The sequence below is a fragment of the Bactrocera tryoni genome, chromosome 4 (assembly GCF_016617805.1).
Source record: "Bactrocera tryoni isolate S06 chromosome 4, CSIRO_BtryS06_freeze2, whole genome shotgun sequence".
NCBI classification, from domain to species: Eukaryota; Metazoa; Arthropoda; class Insecta; order Diptera; family Tephritidae; genus Bactrocera; species Bactrocera tryoni.
The window spans coordinates 52274645-52283330 of NC_052502.1; positions in this window are offsets into that span (position 1 = coordinate 52274645).

The following is an 8686-nucleotide window of genomic DNA, read 5'->3' on the forward strand; positions in this document are numbered from 1 at the left end:
ACAGCCAGAGCATAACGGAATGTTTAACGCTTCTCTGTAATTTGCATACATCACACATCATATGTATATGTAACTACAACAGCGTAAAAATATGTGTGGTGACTACGAACCGAAACAGAGAATAGCTGACTTGCAATAGAAATAAAACAGAAAACTCTGTTTTCACAACGAGTATAACAAAATATTTAAATATTGCTCGGCTATTTCGATTGTATACTTCGGTTGCACCTGTTCGGTATAATATGCAAGTTGCAAAACAACAAATATATTCATAGCAACTGTTAATTACAGAAACAAGAATTAACAATTATATTTTCAGGCATTCTCTTTTTTTTACTAACAAAAAATACTTAAAAAAATTATGGAATAAAAATTATTTGTAGCAGAAAATTATTATTTCGCCTGCTAAATGATCAAAAAAATTTTAAGAGAAAGTTATGGTTTCTGTACCGGATATGCTGGTTTCTGTGCAAAAAATGTTTATTTGAGCTTAGGAATATATATACGTATATATGTACGTATATACACAAAAGTGTGAATAAAGCTGTTAGGCAATACATAATAGCATCGAAAGGCAGCTGCAAGGTAAATTCTTTAAGTCCTACAATTACTGCTATTCTTACAGTACATATGTGTTTCTACCTTTAATATGTTTGGTATACATATGTAAGTATACAAGTGGCTGTAAGGCAATTAGTTTGTTCTGTTAACACTGCTGTTATAGCACTTGGCTACAGCAGTGGTTAAATGTGATGCAAGGTAAATTCCTACTGTTACTGTTTCTGTTAAAGTACATATGCATTTCTGCTTATAATACATATATGGTACATATGTGGCGGAAAAGCAATCAGTGTGTTCTGTTAACACTGCAGTAGCTGTTTCTGTTATAGCATTTGCTGTTATCTACAGAAGTGGTTAAATGCGATGAATGCTAAAGTTTATTTTGAAAGAAATTGAGTTTTTCAAATTAATTGTTTTTAATTTTCTTTTTTCAAAACATTAATTTTTAATTTGTTTTTCAAATTACTTAATTTTTTTTTAATAAATTTTATTTTTTTTACAAATTAGTTATTTTTAATTTTTTCTCAAATAATTAACTATTTTCAATTTTTTTTTTTTCAAATAATAATTTATATTTATTTGTTCAAATAATTAATTTCGTATAAAATAATTTTAGTTTCTGTCGCAAACAAACAGCTTTTTTTTTAATTAAAAATAATATTAAATTTTAAAAGCATTCGCCATTCAATGAAATCTGTCCAACAATTTCAATTACTTAATTTTATTTAATGCAGAAAAAGATATTTATAAGTAGTTGTATGTTTTAAGCATATACATATTTAGCTTAAGGCTCAACAACAATTTGCAAGAGCACACAAACGTACTCTGGCATTTCTTTTTGTAAATAAAACTACTTCAATGCTTTCAAAAAAAAAAATAATAATTAAAAAAGTAATAGTAATAAAAAAAAGTTAATAAAAATAATGACAAATAAATAAATTCAAAAAAATTTAAATAAAAAATTAATTGCAAATAAAAATAATTATACAAAAAATAAAAAAATAAGTATGCAAGAATATACATAAAATTATTGAGACAAAAATAGTGCTAAACAAAAACAGTGAAGCGTTTCTTTTTAATATTAAAGCCAAAGTGCTTAAATTAAGGTTAAATAATTGATAATTGCAGTAAATTAATATTAAGCTTAAGTGCTATGTGGTGGCGGGATTGGTTTTAATCTTAACACAACAAACACATAAATTAAAATATGCTTACATAAGCATTCAGTAGCGCGATGAAGCAGATGAATATTTGCTAAGCATTCTGTTGATGGCGATTTGTAAATAAAGCTTAAAATTTTAAAAGCCAATACAAATATACATAAATTATGAACTACTTGCAGAGCGTGACGGAATATTAAATGAACAGAAAATTAAACTAACTACAAAAAAACATAAAAAAATACAACAAAAAATACATTATAAATATATATATATATATATACACAGCAGTAGATATACAAATATTTGCATAATTAAAAATTATAGTTGCTAATGCAAAACAAAAAAAAATAAATAAAAATTAAATTGAAATAAATACATAAGAAAAATATTAAATTTAAAATCCACAAAAACTATTAAAATATATTTAAAGAATAAATTTTATTGGTTTTTTGACATTCTTCCCTCCATTTACCCCCAAAACAGAAGAAGCAACAAAATAGTAATGCCTAAAATTATGCATTAAATAACAGTTTAATTTTGCTGTTGTACAACTCAAAATTTATTTCGAATATAAATATGGGTGTAGTTAGGAAAACTGGTAAGTTGAAAAAGTTTGCGAAAATTTTACAAAATTTTTTTCCTTCATGGGCTCAGTGAGTTCAATTGAAATTTTGTACATAGTAGCTTATGGAAATTCTTCGCAAAATAACGGTAGAATAATTACACAAATTTGCCTCATAACTTCATTGCAGTGGTTTTAATAATTTTTTTCAGAAATGTATGTATGTATTTTCATTTTAAAAATAATTCAAATCCAACTAAATTTTTTCAGAATATTCTTGATTAAAGATTTCTTTATTTCTTCAATAATTAATTTTTTTAAATTTTTCCAAAATTTTGTTGTTTAAATTTCTCTTATCCTTTTAATAATTAATTTCTTGCTACTAAACTTGCTTTCTGTTTAAAAACTCGTTTAGACAATTTTGTGCCTTTTAAGGAGAATTTTAGTCTCGAAAAGAAATGGCTATTTTCAAAGTTTAACTCTTCAAGAGTTTGTCCACAAGAGATACACATAGGTATTTTGCTGACCCGGCATCGAAACTGATTTTATCGAGACAAAGGCGTTATGCGAATTTTTAACCAGTTGTTTTCACCTTCTACCAGTCCAATTTAATTGAAATTTCCAGGCTTGTCTGTGTCTAGTACCCTTTAATTTGCAAAGAATAATCTTGCACATGCAACCCAGTTGTGTAGAAGAAGTGAATAGACAAGTTGTCGCATATAATACCTATGCTTAGTATACATAAAGCCAACTGAAATCTGCTAACAAAGCAATGTTCTCAAAGAGCAGCAAATATTTTGTGAAACACTTGAGCCTCCATTTCATATCACCAATCTAAGCTGAATTTATAAGCTATTGATACAATAGATTTTAATAACTTCATGTAGCTAGTTCGAATAAAAACTACGCTAACATTTCATGAATACAAAAGGACACCGTTTTCTGAAAAATATTTTTAAAAAATTTCTAAACCTTAACATTTTCTCATCACGATCTTAACTTAAAACTTTATTTTAAACTCAAAGTGAATAGAACTCAAATTGGGAAGGATTTGCGGTCAACATTAGTTCTCATAGGATTGAGCGAATCAGCTTGAAAGTGTTCAGTGTGTATTCAGAATTACTCGTATGTAGCACGTGCAAAATGAGCGAATCGAAAGAGTTGCAATATGGAGCGAAAAGAGAAGAGCGATTAGTGTCAATCGATTAGTATTTTTTAACTGAAGATACGGCCATGGAAATGGCAGTTCTAAGGGCCGTTGTCTGGTTAGCAACCATCTGTCAGTTAAGCTATAGTTAACGCTGTTAGAAGCAGGAGTCTTGATTGAGTTCATCAGAACTTAACGAATAGATGGTTTCTGTCGGAGGCAGGAGCCTAATTTGAGTTGATAAGAACTTAAATGACAGATGCTTTATAACCAGAAATTGACCCTAACACTTTAAATCAAACAAGAAGTGGCAGTAGTTTCCAGTTAGTAGGTATCAACACACTCAACGTATTTTGGTATAACCGTTCTAAGGGTATTTCAATATGGAAGAGAGTATATTAGATGCCAAAGGTCTGCGTAACTGACTTACAGTTGGAAATGTAATGTTTTATATTTCATTTATTTCCAGCTGAATAAATTTCATTTTGTGATTTTTTCGATACATTATGATTTTGTTTTATATTTTTCGAAAATTTCATTTTTAAAGTAAAAATTTATTAATTATTTGAAAATTTTGAAAAAAATGAATTAATTCATTAATAAAAATGTATACATTTTTCGAAACAAACATATTTTGATAAAAAAATTTACAAATTTTTTTAATTTATAATTATAAATTATTAAATTATAATTTTTTTCTCATAAATATATATAAATTATAAATTTATAAATTTTTTTTTTTTTTTTTTAATTTTCAAAAGATTTATAAATTTAAAAATTCAAAATTTTCAAATACTTTAAAATTTATTTTATTTTTAAAATAAAAATTTACTTTTATTATTTTCAAAATTAAAAAAAAAAAAAAATTACAAAATTTTTTGAAAATTTTGAAAAAAACAAAATTTCGGAAAATTTTGAAGAAAATATTATAAATGTTTTTGAAAATTTTGAAATATGTACCTTTTTCCGGCAGTTCAATAAAATATTAATATAAAAATTCGCTTGAAAAAATCTGCTCCTCTTCAAAAATAAATTTTGTTTTGCTGCTTACTGGTAACGGATTTCATAGTGTTATATACACATGTAATAATGATTACAAACAATGAACTTCAAAATCATAATTTTTTTTTTTGAAAAAATTCAATTAAATCATCAACAAATATCAAATACTACGCTTAACGGCATGCAATGAAGCAGATAAAACGCGCTAAATTTAAAAAAGAATCGCGCATGTAATATAAGCCAGTTTCTTAATCAACTTAATTAATGTAAAATATTTCGCAAATTACACAAATGCACACACACAACCACACATATGACATGCCTAAAAGCTATTTCTAACACAACGGTACATACACACAAGCAGAGCGACACCGATCAGCCTAATTGCAAAACGCTAATTTGCAAATTAGTTAATGCAAAGCAGTAGAAATGGCAAAAGTTATTAATAAAAAACAAAAAATTTAAATTATAATACACACACATGTATATTGTAAGCTACAGTAATTCAATAGCTGAAAACGAATGCATGGAAACGCGCTGCTAAGTGCTGCTCTGTGCAAAGAGCAGCAACAACAAATATGAAATTTGAGCAAATATTATATAGAGAAAAAACCTCAGCAAAAATATATGAAAAAAAATAAAATTAAAGCCATGCATTAGTATATAATTAATTAAAAATATTAAAATTTATAAAAAAAAAATTATACAAATTCATGTTTCTGCTAACATTTATTGTTTAAGCAAGCACACATGAAGCGCGAGATTTTCACAAAAAAATACATGAAAAATAAATAAAAAAATTAAAAATAAAATAAAACGCTGAACTATATATATATAAATATACATACATGCATGAAAGCTGAAAAAACTAAGCATATATTAAATTTATTGCGTAAAGTTAATGAGAAAAGGTTTAGCATATAAACGAGTACGTCAACGTCAGCTTCATTAGGCTTAAACACACACAACCAAACATACACTTATACCCAAGCACACACCCACTCACACACATACATGCCCGCAAGCAAACAGAACGCAACAGAAAATTCAACAAAAAAATACGCAGCAAATTACAAAAACACAATTAATAAAGAGAAATGTGAGTAAATGCAATTGAACATGCGTCATGAAAGATGAACATAATTAATTAGCATTAATTATGTCATTAAACTTCAATTTAAAAAGAAAGAAAAAAGAAAACATAAAACACATTATTATTAAAATTATTATTATCATTATTATTGCTATTATGTTCAATAAAAAGAAAACAGAAATAAATTGATTTAAAAAATATTAACGAAGTTTTTTTTCCCGGGATAATGCACAAAATGGTGCTTTTGAGGGAGAGCCTATGTCATTAATATTCAATTATTCCAAGTACTCCTTGCACTTTTCCTTTATCTAGAGCCCACGATCGACTTTCAAAGAAGGCAGTGAGATCATAAAAAACTTGTTACATGCGAACTCAGAGAAACCCGCTCTTAACCTATGACGCGTTAGTATTAGAGCGAGCTAAGAGCTGAACAACCCTTATAAATATACAATGTTACATTGAAGCACCCGAAGATTGTTTTATAAATTCCTCGGATAAATGGTATTTCACAAAAATGTATGGGAGGTGTGTCCTTAATTACAAGACCAAATATAAGCGCGATTTGTCAACCAGTTTGTTTACAACAACTGCTTATGTCCGTACACCTCAGTAGTGCGTTGCGATTTTTGCAATAGATAAAAATATCGAACAAAGAGTTTATCTCAAATTCTGAATTTCTAACGAAATTTCGTGAACGAAATCATCTCAAATATTGGAAAAGGCTTACGGTGATTTTGTTTTATCAAAAATATAAGCCTACGAGTAGTACAAAGCCTTAAAAGACTGTCGAGAGATCGTTGAAGGCATGCCTCGTTCTGGACGACCTTCGACCTCTTCAACTGATAACAATATTTAAAAAAAAGTAAAAATATGGTGCTTGAAAAAATCGTCAGGCAAGTGTCAGAAAGATAGCAAGAGAGCTCGAAATTTTGTACGAGTCCGTTCGAACGATTTTGCTGGATTTGGTGGATGGTATGAAATGCGTTCTTGCTCGACTCATCCCGATAAAGCGGAATTCTTCGCCGCCCGTTTTCTGTCGATCGAAGAGATAAAACAAAATTCGCTGAAGGAGCTGAAGGCCGTCCCAAAACCGAGAACCGAAAAACACTGAGGCAAAGTCTGTCGAGGGCTAAACGTTTCCCTTGACTACCGTAGTACGTTGTTAATGCTTTATTGAGGATAATGTATAGTAATCAATAGGTTTTGCTAAATTACTATTTTGAACCGATCTCTTGAAGCATTTCTCGTTTTTTCCAAAATTAACCCTTTCAGAAAACGCGTTTTGAGTCACTAAAGTACAACGCGGCGAACTCTACACAGATATACTACTGTTAGCAAAAAATGGTAAGAATTTTTAATTCAAAATTCACACGAAAAACTATTCGTCGAAATATTTTTTTTAGGATGGTATGACTGCCAGTACGTAAGATGTCACATCAAAATAATCATTAATGTTTAGTACGATTGTCTTTCTGAAGTTCATAAAGTGCATTCCGCGATTTTTACGATTAGTGAAATTATTCAAAATGGAAGTTCCATCAAATTTTGTATGTGGAACTTCAGAATGTTGGAAAAGCATGTTTTTTTTATTGGCTGAAATTATTCAAAAAGGGTTGTTTAAGAGCGTCGCGTTAACGTCTGTGAACGAATGCTTTCCGGCTACCAGAATGTCATGAAACGTATTATGACGGGCGATGGGTTTTGGATCTATGCTTTCGACCCGGAAACAGGCAATCAATCCTGGCAAAGATAAGCCGAAGCCAAAAAAAACTACGTCAAAGCAGGTCAAGAATCAAGGTTATGTTGACAGTTCTCTTCAATTATTGAGGTGCGGTGCATTCCAAATTCCTTTCGACTTGTCAAAGCGTCAACAACGAAAACTAGTGTTATGCGTCGTTTACGCGAAGCTATTCGTAAAAAGAGGCCGGAATTATGGACCGACTACTCTTGGCTTTTTAAACCATGATAACGTACCGTCGCATACTGCATTCATTCTTCGTGAGTTTTTCGCCAATTTTTCAACCGATATCGAACCGTAGCCACAGTATTCGCCTGATTTAGATCTGTGTGACCTCTCGCTGTTCAGCAAACACAAACGTGCGCTCCTGGGAAACCCAATTTGAGTCAGAGAGAAGACATTAAACGTTAATCGCTACGCGCATTGAAGGCTATTCCGGAAATTGACTTTAACAACTGTTTCGAGGATCGGAAAAAATGTTGCTACAAGAGAGATTAGTTGAAGGAGACGACATAGTTTTTGGCGAATAAATTAAGAATTTTAAGTATATGCTTTATTAAGAGTGTAGTAAAATAGTTACAAAATAACTGCCCCAAATTTGTAATCGGCTGTAGGAAAAGTACAGTTCATTTAAAATCGAAGCAAAGCGACATAATAAGGTTTAGGAAATATCAAAATTCGTAATAGTTGAAGAAGAATTATAGATATTAAATGCTAAAACTTTTCAACAGAGAAAAAATCTGTAGAAATTTTATAAAATTTGTAGTAAAAAGTCATAATTCATTATAAAATTTCCAAAATTATCAAAAAGTAAAAAGAAATTTATGAGAAAAGCATAAAAGAGTTTCTTTGACATTATAGATTGAAAAATATTTGCGTAGGATTAAGCGCAATTATGACATATACAAAGAGAGTTTGTCAAACCGACAAATTTTGAGACGATTATAAAGGTCGGAGCACGTTGTCAGCATTTTTTTACAACTAAGAACCAAATTATGGAAAAAATAAGAGATGTGGTAGGCGTCCAAAAGTAAACGAATGGCAAACACTTAGCATTAAACGAATTATTATGAATTTGTGCGAGGCAAATAAAACAAAAAATTAACTTGGTGATGGGAGTAACGAGTGCAACAACTACTTACATAGGTGCAAATTAGATAGTATTTAAGCAAATTAGATAGCATTTAGTACGCCAAACAATCATTAGCAGACAAACACAAAAATGGCTTGTCAAAAAATATGGCTTTTGGGATGACGAGTGGAAAACTGTTGTTTTAATCGAAGAAAAAATCAATTTGGATAGCCCAGATGATCTCCAAAAATAATAGTGGCAATTTTGGACACGGAATATTATATTAAACTGCTGCATGATGTGATTTTAAATAGGAATTTATTGGAAATAAAATAATTTTGCAATGAT